Source organism: Bombina bombina, chromosome 3 (assembly GCF_027579735.1).
Source record: "Bombina bombina isolate aBomBom1 chromosome 3, aBomBom1.pri, whole genome shotgun sequence".
NCBI lineage: Eukaryota > Metazoa > Chordata > Amphibia > Anura > Bombinatoridae > Bombina > Bombina bombina.
The window spans coordinates 544519725-544534849 of NC_069501.1; the positions used below are offsets into that span (position 1 = coordinate 544519725).

The 15125-nt window shown below is 38.4% G+C and overlaps 1 protein-coding gene across 5 annotated transcripts in view; it reads right to left on the bottom strand.

Moving 5' to 3' along the window:
• Window positions 1-15125, bottom strand: part of LOC128653626 (transcription elongation factor A protein 2) — a 229859-nt gene that overhangs the window by 13991 nt on the left and 200743 nt on the right. The gene's annotated exons all lie outside the window — the stretch shown is intronic.

Consider the following 15125-nt stretch of genomic DNA (forward strand, 5'->3'; position numbering starts at 1 on the left):
TGATACTGGTTGTATAGCTTTAGATCATCAGGCCCATAGAGACAACAATTGAAAATTGACATTTTAATACCTCCCCCCCACTTATGGGAATAGGATTTCTTATGCTGCCTCTTGTTTACAAAGCTTTTCTATAGCAAATACGGCTGTACTTACATTTTCAGAATAGGTGGTAATTATAACTGGCAAGCGCATGGAAAAATAAAAGTAAAGGGGCTATTTGCAAACAATTTAATAAACTCGATTAAAATGGATAATTGGGAACACATTAAAGGGACACAGGTTTCTAAATATATAATCGAGCCAAAGCTTACCTGCAAAACGGTTTCTTGTTTAACCGTCATTAACCCCTTTAATTCAGGCATAGTTTTGTTTGCAGCAAACTCCCCCCTGGACATTTCCATATATGGAAGGTGTTATCCAGGCCATAGCTATGGCAAAATGCACTCGTGCACATGCATGGTAGGGGGCAGAGTCACATGACACCTGACTAAAGCAGTACACAGTATATTGCTGAAGCTTTCACAAAGCATGTGACAATATCCCCATGGAAACAAGCAAGCCTCTTTGCAACAAACAATAGCAGTATCTGATGTCCTTCCTCAACCCCCCCACCTTACTTGCATAAGTAATTATCCTCACGTGCACACTTTATTACTTCATACCTCAGGGTTTGGAGTAAGACACTGATAAGGGAGGTAAAGCAAGCTACACTTGGTAACATTACAGTGTAAGTAATTTTGAAGATTTTTTAAATCTTATTAAAATATGTATAAGCTTTTTTCTTCACACACTGTTTTACCTCAATCAACCCTTTTATTTTATTTTTTTTTAGGTTTAAGTCATAGCATCCTATATTATAAAAGGCCAAGTGTGTTTGTCTGAAGCCGTCATGCGCAGTAGAGACAAACACACCTGGCCTTCAGCTGCAGAGTAGCGCACACTGCGGAAGCTGCCTGGTGGGGGCGTGACCGGCGTCGGGCGTGCCGTGATGGGGGCGTGACCGGCGGGCGTGACCGGCGTGATGAGGGGGCGTGGCCGACGGACGTGACGAGGGGCGTGGCCTCGCGGGAGCGCGCGGGAGGGGCGTGGCCGGCGGGAGAGAACAAAACAGAGGAAGGAAGGAAAGAAAGAAAGCGAGCAGAGAGAGGGGGGAAAAGCAAAAGAGGGGGAGAGAGCGCAAGAGAGTGGGAGAGAAAGAGGGGGAGAGAGAGGGGAGAGAGAGAGGGGCGGAGAGAGCTCAAAAGAGAGGGGGAGAGAGAGAGCTCAAAAGAGAGGGGGAGAGGGAGAGAGAGAGCAAAAGAGGGAGAGAGAGAGCGCAAAAGAGAGGGGGAGAGAGAGTGCACAAAAGAGGGAGAGAGAGAGCGCAAAAGAGAGGGGGAGAGAGAGAGCAAAAGAGAGGGGAAGAGAGAGCAAAAGAGAGGGGGAGAGAGAGCAAAAGAGAGGGGGGGGAGAGAGAGAGCACAAAAGAGGGGGGAGAGAGAGCAAAAGAGAGGGGGGAGAGAGAGAGAGCGCAAAAGAGGGGGGAGAGAGAGAGAGCAAAAGAGGGGGGAGAGAGCAAAATAGGGGAGAGAGAGAGCAAAAGAGGGCGAGAGAGAGCAAGAGGGGGGAGAGAGCAGATGAGGGGGGGAAGAGAGAGAGCGAGCAAAAGAGGTGGGAGAGAGAGAGCAAAAGAGGGGGGAGAGAGAGCACAAGAGGGGAGAGAGAGAGCAAAAAAGGGGAGAGAGAGAGAGAGCAAAAGAGGGGGGAGAGTGCAAAATAAGGGGGAGAGAGAGAACTCAAAAGAGAGGGGGGAGAGAGAGAGAGAGCGCAAAAGAGAGGGGGAGAGAGAGGGAGCAAGGGTTGGAACCGCGGTACCTAAAAAATTGGCCCATGTACACGGGCTTTAGGACTAGTACAATATAATTGAATAAACTTTGATTAAAATTCAAAATCAAAGGCTTAGGTACAAAAATCCAGTATAATAAACAACATATAGGAAACATGCCAACCAAAATGTAGACCTTCTATAATACTCATAAGGCCTCTCTTGGACCTTCTAAACCTATGTATGGATGATAATAAGAGAAGGTATTCAGGTATTAAGGAGGCCACTCTTGGGCCTCATATAGGAAGCTGAATCAGTGAACAAAAGGTTTAACTGAAAGGGAAATGCTTGTCAATTGGGAATTTAATGCCACTAGTGCATTGGGCTTGACATAAGAATGTGCTTGGTATTTAACTATTAAATACAGACAAAATAAGAGGATATGTTCTCATATTTAGTTCACAACAAGGACTAAGTAGCCTGGAAAACAAATGGACAAAGGAAACATTTTGTGGGCCTTTAATTCAACTACGAAAGGTCTAAGCACATAATAAAAAATATTAGGTGGGAATCTGCTCACTACCATGCTTCCCCCATTCTACTGTGTTCATTAGGAGAGAAGTAAACTAGGTAAGCTCAATTGTCTCAGGCGCCAACAACCAAGCCACCTTGGAATATATGGGTGGTAAGATATATTGTGTCACTATTGGGGAAACTAGGGAAACAATATTTCCCTGTGCTTTAAGCCCTACAATATGGAACATTCCAGCCTTATATGGTACAATAAATCCAGTAGCGATATACCGGGCTTGATTGGAAAAATATCATGTCCCTATAATCATAGCACATGTTCCTGAAGATATTATGCTATAAATAGATTAAAGCAAGTAACCAACTTAAGTATGCCACCAACTGTCTACACAATAAATCAATCATTAAACATATTGAACTGTGACTACAAAACATCAGCACAAACTTCATAAGTGTACGTTTACTGTGAGATCTATCCATAATTATGTTCAAGAAGGCAGTGGCGATAGAGCTGCAATTTGAAGGTATTTATGTGTTTAATGGAGCCTAAAGACAATTGCATAAATGTGGTTTAACTAAGACGAAAGCATCATCTTTCAACCTTAGTTTGTCATCAAAGAGATTATGGCAATTTATAGCTGCTTACTTAAATGTTCTGAATTCATACCGATTGGGCATACATATTGAAAGCAAGTTAAAGAGCTTAAAGATACTATAATGCAGCATAGTATTAAGATATATGTAGGCTTAAGTCGTACTATAAGGAAGGGCTGGTTTAGGAAACTATAAGTACTGTATTAATACATGCACTCAAATAAGCCCGGGTAAAACCGTAAAGTGCAATCCAGTATTTTACCTCCTTGTGTGTTGATAAATAGCCCAGGTCACTACTTATAAGTCCGGCTTGGGCAAAGATACTAAGTTCACACGGCAATAGGTCCAGATTGAAGAAAATGATATAGGTTTTTTTCAAATAGAACAAGTTCCAGCCAGAAGGTGTAGCGTGGAAAATAACAGTGTTCTTTATCCCACACCTGTTTTCTGCATTGTCCCAGTGGCCTGGGAGCTCAAATCCAGAAGCATGAACATAAGCAGATGTGAACCATCAGGGTCCCAGTTCTGATGTAGCGTGGCTAAATGAGGGATTATGATGATTTGCAGCTGGGCTGGAAACGGGATTGTGGGAAAATTATACCTAAATTGTGCAGGATTAGATCCTGATGAGGTTAGTGCCTGTAGCGATGCTTTCCCAGTATTCTTAAAAAGAACTCTAGCAGGTGTTTCTGTAGGTCTGGGGGTCATGTCTTCCCGAGTCTGCATGGAGGGGGAACGGACCACAGTTAGGAAGCTTTTTGCATCTGTTAGGGACTCATAATGCCCCATGATGTTCTCCATACTCTTGGTTGCCGTCCCACCGCACCACACCTCTGGTTCCTCCAAACCTACCTCAGGATCTATCGAGGGTCTAATGTAGGTGAGTAGCGAGCACCGGGGGTCCCAAAATGCCGCCACTTCACCGCTGCATTGGAGATGGTTCTGTTGAAATAGGCTGTTCTGAAGCACGGCCACCCCAGCAACTAAGTTCCTTTCAGGTGTATTGGTGTGTTGGGTTAATAAACTATGCGCTGTGGGGGTAAAAGCTAGGGAGTCTCGAAGAAGTAATCTCACAAACTTCAAAGTGGGGGTAAAATCTGGATTGGATGAGACTCTTAAGCGCTTGTGCTTAATTACCCAATAAGGAAAGATAGTCTTACTATGTAGTTGGATTCAATGAGATCTATTTATTTTTAGAATTATAAATACATACAATAAAATTTAAAACAATAGAAATTGATTCTTAAAACAAATCTAACTGGTTGGCCAACCATACAGTGTGAATAAAATGTTATAATATGTTTTCCAATCCCTGTTACTTAGTGTGTTATACAAACATATCTGTATATTTGAATTTTTGAATTTTGGTTTAATTGCAGATATTTTTTATGGATTTGATATAGTGGACTTGTGAAGAAGTATGGTATCCACAAAGAATATTCGCAATATTAATTCTTAATTACCATATTTACCATATTCGTTTGTTTAAAGCTGAACATACATAATTAAAATAGCGTCAATGGTATCAACAATATAATTAAAATAGCGTCAATGGTATCAACAATAGTAACAAATAATAAAAGTGAAACAAAAATAAAGTGATACAGTAAAAATCGTATAAGTTATGAAAGATAAAGTCTTTCTGCCGTGATCGTTAGAGTAATTGTTAATTGCTTTTTGTTAAAAGCGCTGTTGTTAAGTCCTCCGTGGGGATAGTATGTGCGGGCGTGCTGCACGCCCGCACATACTATCCCCACGGAGGACTTAACAACAGCGCTTTTAACAAAAAGCAATTAACAATTACTCTAACGATCACGGCAGAAAGACTTTATCTTTCATAACTTATACGATTTTTACTGTATCACTTTATTTTTGTTTCACTTTTATTATTTGTTACTATTGTTGATACCATTGACGCTATTTTAATTATATTGTTGATACCATTGACGCTATTTTAATTATGTATGTTCAGCTTTAAACAAACGAATATGGTAAATATGGTAATTAAGAATTAATATTGCGAATATTCTTTGTGGATACCATACTTCTTCACAAGTCCACTATATCAAATCCATAAAAAATATCTGCAATTAAACCAAAATTCAAAAATTCAAATATACAGATATGTTTGTATAACACACTAAGTAACAGGGATTGGAAAACATATTATAACATTTTATTCACACTGTATGGTTGGCCAACCAGTTAGATTTGTTTTAAGAATCAATTTCTATTGTTTTAAATTTTATTGTATGTATTTATAATTCTAAAAATAAATAGATCTCATTGAATCCAACTACATAGTAAGACTATCTTTCCTTATTGGGTAATTAAGCACAAGCGCTTAAGAGTCTCATCCAATCCAGAACTAAGTTCCTTTCGCAGAGTCACTTCAAATGCAATTAGGTGGCCTTCCAGCAGGCAGCGTAGATCTTCAAGGAAAACTGTAGCAGTCTCCATATTAAGCTCTATAGGAGTCAGGCAAGCATAAGTGTATAATAGAAAGTTCTTGCAGTGTCTTGGGGGGTATCCCTGCTCCATAACGACAGAGGCACACAGGTGCCCTTCCAGGTGATTAGGTAGTGGGCCGCAACTCTTGTCTTATTCCGGTAGGCTGAATCTGACATCAAATCCAAATAAAGTGATATTGTTCGAAAGGACTTTCTCTGCTACAGAATGTTGAACAAAAATTAATACTCGATGGAGCATTAAAAAGGAGATTATGTGAAGATTTGTGCAGGAGTTTCAAGCAGTGAACAAACTTGTGACCTGTCATGGCCATCACCCGGATGTTCCCCCAGTTAACCTTTTATAATATGCACATAACTCAAAATATTTTACGGCACTTTAAAGGGGAGAATAATACACTGTGCCTTTTAAGTTTTTGTACCCCTTTTGTACCCCCCGGAAGACCCATTGTGTCAGGTAACGATAATCTAAATGAAAATGCAAGCAAATTTGTAGATCTCAGATTAAGGGAATATCTTACCACGCTACCTTCCTATGTACGTGACACAATGGAGGTATTGCAAATGTTGCAAAATATCAAATTGTCAGAGGATATGTGGCTAGTCACTGCTGACGTCGAGTCGCTATATACAAATATCAAACATGAAGACGGAATTAAAGCCATCAAATACTATTTGACCACTAATAACAATGACAATGATAAACATAACGAGTTCATAATACAACTTTTGGAGTTTGTCTTAACTCATAACTTTTTCACTTTCAATGATAGATACTTCTTACAAACACAGGGTACCGCCATGGGTACAGCCTGTGCGCCAACATACGCGAACTTATTTCTTGGCTATTGGGAATCATTCTATGTATTTTCAGATCATCTTAATACATATACTGAACTCATCCCCATGTGGTTAAGATATATAGATGATGTCTTTTTTATTTGGGAAGGGTCTCATGAAAAATTAGAAGCCTTCATGAAGGAAATTAATGTGAATGATCTTAATATAAAACTAACCCATGAAGCGAATCAGCAAGAAATATGCTTTCTGGACCTAAAGATATTTAAAAATAATGAAGGATTCATTAATACCACAATATACAGAAAAGAAACAGCAACCAACACACTTCTACACCATACCAGTGCCCACTCACCAAGTACTTTAAAAGCTATACCTTACGGTGAATTTTTAAGACTTCGCCGTAACTGTACCAGCACTGAGATTTACATGTCAGAAAGTATAGCCTTAGCACAGAGACTAACTGCACGTGGATACAGTAAGAAATCCATAAAAAGAGCGAAGTACAAGGCACTAAGAAAAAGTAGAGATGAATTACTGATCCTGAAGGCGAAAATTGTCAAAGAGTCCTGTCCAAGACTGATAACAACATATAACCCCCAAATGCCACACATTATCAAAATTATCAATGACCACTGGAAAATATTGCAAAATGATGATATCCTCAAGTCAGGAATAGGAGAGAGAGTATCCATAGGATACAAGAGACAAACTGGTCTCTAGCCATTTTGTGAGATCTGCCAAGAAAAAAGATACTGATCCAGGCATGTACCCTTGCAGCACATGTCCAGCTTGCAAATATGTATTGAAAACTAAAACAATAACTGATAAAACTGGGAGACTATACAAACTCCCAGCACGCTTTTCATGCAAAACTATAGGAGTAGTCTATGTACTCTACTGTTCATGCCAGATGGCCTATGTTGGCATGACTACAAGGTAGGTAAAGACACGTATCTTAGAACATGTCTACAACATCAAATACGCTCAGAGAGATAAAGACAAAGGCAAAAAAATTACCTCAGTTGCAAAACATTTTTTGTTACATCATAACGGTTCACCTAAAGATGTAAAATATACAGTGATTCAGAAAGCATCTCTTGGTATAAGAGGTGGAAATATTGAAAAATCCTTATTAAAACTTGAATGTAAGTGGATCTATTCCCTAAATGCTGTCAAACCCTTTGGTATGAATGATTTTAATAATTATTTTGTATATCTATAATTCAATATCTGACTGGATATTCAAATAACCAGTATATTCGGCTCTTTTACTTAAAATCACGTAAAACGTGTGTACTATTGTCAACATTGCCAGGAATTCCATACATTGATGTAAATATAAACAGTACGTAATCTGTGCAGAGTTTGCTAAGATAAACACATTTTATCCATCAGCACTCTAAACACATCACTACAACACAAAAATGTTTTCCTCTGTATGGCACTGCACATAAGACATAATGCTCGCAATCTTAATTTTATGATAGCACTTAAGTTTCACTAGAACACCATTGTGCTCTTTTTTATGTATCACTTTATATTTTAGATATTCACTCACTTCCCTCCCCCTTCTCTTCATTCATTTTATTATGTCATTACACATTTTAGTAACTCTCACTTACATGTCACTGACCAACATGACCTTAAGTAATTTAATCCTATTATAGTACTGACACATAAATATTATGCAACAAGATTGTTATTTACTTTTTCTCGTATTGTACTTTTCACCTTCCATTTCTGTAGTATTACATCACATACCTTGATTTCTGATACTTTGAAATCATCTTCAACACTCATCACTATATTCATTATAATTATATCTTAGTGGAATCTATAATTAGTAATTTTTTGACACAGATTTTCAGTATCACTTGGCTCTATATTTGTTAGGCACTTGGTCTTTAATGAATAACGGCTCTAGAGTAAAAAGTAATTTTTAATAAACTATACAGCATTTTCCTATTCCATGTGTTCTTCTCTCTTCAATGGAAAAATTGTTAGCAGGTTAGCAATATTTAAACTCAAACAATAATCAGACCATCGTAAGAGGTCAGATAACTGTAAAATTTTACAGTAAACAATAATAAAGAGAATAGGTATCTCTGCCTGCGATTACCTTACAACTTTAATTTCCTAATCGTCATAAATAAGCTAATATTAGTATCAACATATATGACATAATATCCCTTTTTGCTATTTAATACATTAGCTGTGAATATTGTCTTGGAGAACTCTAACGTATATGTTGAATACATATTATAATCACATTACACATTTTATTTTAGTTAAAAGCACTTTGTTTAGGAACCTTCAGATATTACTTAATTTGTATACATTCAATCTTATTATTTGGACCAGAGTGTATCAGCATTCCCAACACGGCACTTTCATGAAAAAAGTTTTCCGTTTTATTATAACCCACGTTCGTTCACATCACCTCTTACAATTCATCCATATTTCTATTTGTGTTTATAATAATTTTCACGTTCAGATCTGCATGTCTATTTAATATGATCACCGGTATTATCGTAAGCCAAATATATATATAAACCAAATTTATTGTTTACACTACTCTGTGATCATCCAATCATCACAGAGCAGTACATACACACCCCCAGTATACAATCCGTGACTGGTTCCACTATCACTGAAGATACGCCTTACTATTCACGCCCTCCAGTCATGCTGTGAGATTTCATACGTCAGAGCTGACAGTATTGATTGACAGATCTGAGAACAAATCAGATACATGGCTTCTACAAAGGGCAACCAATCATATCAGGAAGGTGGGCTCAACAGGATCATAAATAACGCCGAGTAGCGGCGGCCCGCACCCCCTCTGAGGAAGCGTTCTGTGAAACGCGCATCAGGGGTCCAGCAGGAGCAGCGTTGTCTCTCCTGTCTGCCGTTTTTAACCTGCTTACCTTTGTCAAAACAAGAAATTTATCTTAAATAGTTGGTTATTTATGGTGCCTACTTAGACTAACAGTTAAAAGTTAATCAGCCCTCGGATTGTAAGGGCTTAGCTTACTTGAGATATTTGCTAGTAGGCACATATTAATCTATATATTTCTCAGCATACTAATCATTATCTATGACTGGGTTTAAGTGTTTTTAAATTTTCTTTTCGCTACTACTGTGTGAATGTTGGTTCCTAGTTATATCAATAAAGATTAAAAGGTATGAATGACACGGAACTTTTTAAATATATATAATGTAATCTTTATCTGAATCCATTATTTGGAGTTCACATGATATATAATTTGTGGTAATCTCTGCTGTGAATCCTATTGTATTCCTTATACAATTAGTTTCTCTAGTTGTTTAGTTCTGCTTTCTGAGATCCCACATCAGATATTGATCCCATTTGGCAATATTTAATATAACATATAGATATAAAATATATGTATTGCAATACAAATAAGGGGACCATATCTGTTATTACCTAACTCCAACTATCCCCCCATAACCTCAAATTCTAAAGTTCCCTTGCAGGGTAGGTTCGCACATGCAAGCCACTAGACCGCTGCTTCTTACACATTTCGCCACCTCAAAGTTGGAGAAGAGAAATCACAGAGAACTTGCTCACTCTCTGTGATCTTGAGAAAGGCCTGCACAAGGCTTAAACTAGTTGAAATTGATTAGCTGCTGCTGGACTGTTTTCCTTTTGGAGCACAAACACTTGGCAAGATTACGAGTTTTGCGGTAAGCTAAAAAAGCAGCGTTAAAAGGTCCTAACACTGCTTTTGTACAACCGCTGGTATTACGAGTCTTGCAGGTTTAGGGTCACCGCACACATTTTTGGCCTTACCGCAAAACGACTTACGTAAACTTTCTAAAGTCTTTTTTCTATGGGACTTCCATAGCGCCGGTATTACTAGTCTGTCCTGGGAGGCCAAAATGTGAGAGGTACACCCTCTCCTGTCAAGACTCCGACCGCATTTTAAAGTCAGTAGTTATGAGTTTTACACTACAACACTGTAACATAAAACTCATAACTAAAGTGCTAAAACGTTAACTAACACCCATAAACTACCTATTAACCCCTAAACCGAGGCCCTCCCACATCGCAAACACTAAAATTAATTTTTAACCCCTAATCAGCCGCTCCCAATGTCGCCGCAAGCTACCTACACTTATTAACCCCTAATCTGCCGCCACAACGTCGCCGCCACTATAATAAACATATTAACCCCTAAACCGCCGCACTCCCGCCTTGCAAACATTAGTTGAATATTATTAACCCCTAATCTGCCAAACCCAACGTCGCCGCCACTATATTAAATGTATTAACTTCTAAACCTAAGTCTAACCCTAAAACCCCCTAACTTAAATATAATTAAAAGAAATCTAAATAAATAAATATTCCTATCATTAACTAAATTATTCCTATTTAAAACTAAATACTTACCTATAAAATAAACCCTAAGCTAGCTACAATATAACTAATAGTTACATTGTAGCTAGCTTTCGGTTATTTTTATTTTACAGGCAAGTTTGTATTTATTTTAACTAGGTAGAATAGTTATTAAATAGTTATTCACTATTTAATAACTACCTAGCTAAAACAAATACAAAAGTACCTGTAAAACAAAACCTAACCTAAGTTACACTAACACATAAAACTACATTATAATTAAATAAATTAACTAAATTAACAACAATTAAATCAATTTAAATAAATTAGCTTAAGTACCAAAAAACAAACACTAAATTACAGAAAATAAAAAACAAATTACAGATATTTAAACGAATTACACCTAATCTAATAGCCCTATCAAAATAAAAAAAATGCCCCCCCAAAATAAAAAAAAACCCTTAGTCCAAACTAAACTACCAATAGCCCTTAAAAGGGCCTTTTGCGGGGCATTGCCCCAAAGTAATCAGCTCTTTTACCTGAAAAATTACAAACAACCCCCCAAGAGCAAAACCCACCACCCATACAACCAACCCCCCAAATAAAAACCTAACTAAAAAAACCTAAGCTCCCCATTGCCCTGAAAAGGGCATTTGGATGGGCATTGCCCTTAAAAGGGCAGTTAGCTCTTTTGCAGGCCCAAAGTCCCTAACCTAAAAATAAAACCCACCAATACACCCTTAAAAAAACCTAACACTAACCCCCTGAAGATCGACTTACCGGGAGAAGTCTTTATCCAAGCCGGGCCGAAGTCCTCAACGAAGCCAGGAGAAGTCTTCATCCAAGCTGGGCGAAGTGGTCCTCCAGACGGGCAGAAGTCTTCATCCAGACGGCATCTTCTGTCTTGATCCATCCGGCGTGGAGCGGGTCCATCTTCAAGACATCCGACATGGAGCATCCTCTTCTTCCGACGACTAAAGATGAATGAAGGTACCTTTAAGTGACGTCATCCAAGATGGCGTCCCTTAGATTCCGTTTGGCTGATAGAATTCTATCAGCCAATCGGAATTAAGGTAGAAAAAATCCTATTGGCTGATGCAATCAGCCAATAGGATTGAAGTCCAATCCTATTGGCTGATCCAATCAGCCAATAGGATTGAGCTCGCATTCTATTAGCTGATTGGAACATTTTAAATACTGCCTTTTTGAAACAGCCAATAGAATGCAAGCTCAATCTTATTGGCTGATTTGTTCAGCCAATAGGATTGAACTTCAATCCTATTGGCTGATTGCATCAGCCAATAGGATATTTTTTACCTTAATTCCGATTGGCTGATAGAATTCTATCAGCCAATCAGAATCTAAGGGACGCCATCTTTGATGACGTCACTTAAAGGTACCTTCATTCATCTTTAGTCGTTGGAAGAAGAGGATGCTCCACGTCTGATATCTTGAAGATGGACCTGCTCCGCGCTGGATGGATGAAGATAGAAGATGCCATCTGGATGAAGACTTCTGCCCGTCTGGAGGACCACTTCGCCCGGCTTGGATGAAGACTTCTCCCGGCTTCATTGAGGACTTCGGCCCGGCTTGGATGAAGACTTCTCCTGGTAAGTCAATCTTCAGGGGGTTAGTGTTAGATTTTTTAAGGGTGTATTGGGTGGGTTTTATTTTTGGGTTAGGGACTTTGGGCCTGCAAAAGAGCTAAATGCCCTTATAAGGGCAATGCCCATCCAAATACCCTTTTCAGGGCAATGGGGAGCTTAGGTTTTTTTAGTTAGGTTTTTATTTGGGGGGTTGGTTGTGTGGGTGGTGGGTTTTACTGTTGGGGGGGTTGTTTGTATTTTTTTCAGGTAAAAGAGCTGATTACTTTGGGGCAATGCCTCGCAAAAGGCACTTTTAAGGGCTATTGGTAGTTTAGTTTAGGCTAGGGTTTTTTATTTTGGGGGGGGGGGCATTTTTTTATTTTGATAGGGCTTTTAGATTAGGTGTAATTAGTTTAAATATCTGTAATTTGTTTTTATTTTCTGTAATTTAGTGTTTGTTTTTTTTGGTACTTTAGCTAATTTAATTTAATTGATTTAATGGTTGTTAATTTAGTTAATTTATTTAATTATAGTATAGTGTTAGGTGTTAGTGTAACTTAGGTTAGGTTTTATTTTACAGGTACTTTTGTATTTATTTTAGCTAGGTAGTTATTAAATAGTTAATAACTATTTAGTAACTATTCTACCTAGTTAAAATAAATACAAACTTGCCTGTAAAATAAAAATAAATCCTAAGCTAGCTACAATGTAACTATTAGTTATATTGTAGCTATCTTAGGGTTTATTTTATAGGTTAGTATTTAGTTTTAAATAGGAATAATTTAGTTAATGATAGGAATATTTATTTAGATTTCTTTTAATTATATTTAAGTTAGGGGGTGTTAGGGTTAGGGTTAGACTTAGGTTTAGGGGTTAATACATTTAATATAGTGGTGGCGATTTTGGGGGCGGCAGATTAGGGGTTAATAAATGTAGGTAGGTGGCGGCGATGTTAGGGACGGCAGATTAGGGGTTAATAATATGTGATGTCAGACGCTGGATTGGAGTTGGCCGTATGGTCTCACAAGACATTGAGGATCCCAGGTTGCTTGAGCAGGGGAGCTGACGACAGAGCCGGAGACACCGCTATCGGCATATTTGTTCGCTCCCCAAGGACCGAGCACTGAAGTATCGACGTGTGAGTAATACCGTTATTTAGGCTAGCCACTTTACTGCTATTTAAAGTTTACCTGTTGGAGTTTGGGTGAGGAGAGGTGTTAAGTCCGAGGTACACACGGAAAGGAGACATACTTTGCTGTTCTTACTATTGTTAATAATATTTAACTAATGTTTGCGAGGCGGAAGTGCAGCAGTTTAGGGGTTAATATGTTTATTATAGTGACGGCGACGTTGGGGGCGGCAGATTAGGGGTTAATAAGTGTAGGTAGGTTGCAGCGACATTGGGGGCAGCAGATTAGGGGTTAATAAGTGTAAGATTAGGGGTGTTTAGACGGGGGGTTCATGTTAGGGTGTTAGGTGTAAACATAAAATGTGTTTCCCCATAGGAATCAATAGGGCTGCGTTACTGAGTTATACGCTGCTTTTTTGCAGGTGTTAGACTTTTTTTCAGCCGGCTCTCCCCATTGATTCCTATGGGGAAATCGTACACGAGAACTTTACACCAGCTCACCACTGACTTAAGCAGCGCTGGTATTGAAGTGAGATTTGGAGCTAAATTTTGCTCTACGCTCACTTTTTGTCTTTTATCGCCGGGTTTGTAAAAACTTGTAATACCAGCGCTGTATGTAAGTGAGCGGTGAGAAAAAACTGCTCGTTAGCACTGCACCCCTCATAACGCAAAACTCGTAATCTAGCCGACTGTTTGTTAACTCCTTTAAGGCACTAGTTTAACAGTGCTAGAGACTCCAAGACTTAAAAAAAGAGAAAAAAATACTGCTTAAAGAAAACTATTGTGTCTTTCTGGAATGACCCCTAAGCTGTGATTACAGACCGGATCATTTACACAATTAGGGACCGGATGAAAAAAGCTGCTAATACAGTAACCTTTCAGTCCTAAGGAAATTCTGACTGCATAAAGGAACCTGGGGAAAGAGGTAACAGAAAATACAGGCAACAAGCTGCAAACAGGAGAGTTTAAAGTGTTGGATGCTAAAACACAGTTCAAGTATAAATACATAATAAAAGTGGCATTTCAGTGAGCCTTCAGAGCCATATCTTTTTGCGATTCTCCAATAAGGAGCATTACTTAGTTCTGGCTATAGCCCCACTTAATTTAAACGACAGAAGGAAGACCCCTTTTTTTTAGTTGTTTTAGTTTTACATGTTTTTAAGAGTGCGCACTCTATATTGTTATCCTATATGAATTGTGATTTTATGATTGTATTTTTAGAAGATAAAATAACTTGTGTTTTAAATATTGCCTTTTTTAGCAAATAGGTTTTAAACAGGTTTTAAAGGAACCAATTAAATACTGTTGTATACGTTGAATTTAGCAAGTAGTGATTGTGTCAATTATTCCATATTTACCTTTAGCTGATATTTATTAGCGCTCACTCTGTAAGGTTTTTTAGTAAGTTTTTAACTATCCACTTCAGGAGATAGTTGTTAGAGTGTAGTTTGGTATCTTCTATTCAGTACTATTTACCTTGCTTACATTCGCTCTCTGTGATTGACAGTCCCTTCACTCGCGTGATCGGTTTCGCATTACACACTCATGGGAGTGTGTAATGATACATACGGGCCAGCGGACGAAAAGATCCACTGCCCGTATGCAGCGAAGGCAGACGGACAGCTTTGCAAGTTGAGAAGCTCTCCGTCCGCCTTTTAATACATGGGGCTATTAAAGAAATATTAAACCCAATTTTTTTCCTTTAATGTTTCATATAGAGAATACAATTTTAAACAACTTTCCAATTTACTTCTGTTATCAAATTTGCTTAATTCTCTTGTATCCTTTGTTTTAAGGAGCAGTAATGTAACACTGGGAGCTAGCTGAACACATCGGGTAAGCCAATGAGAAG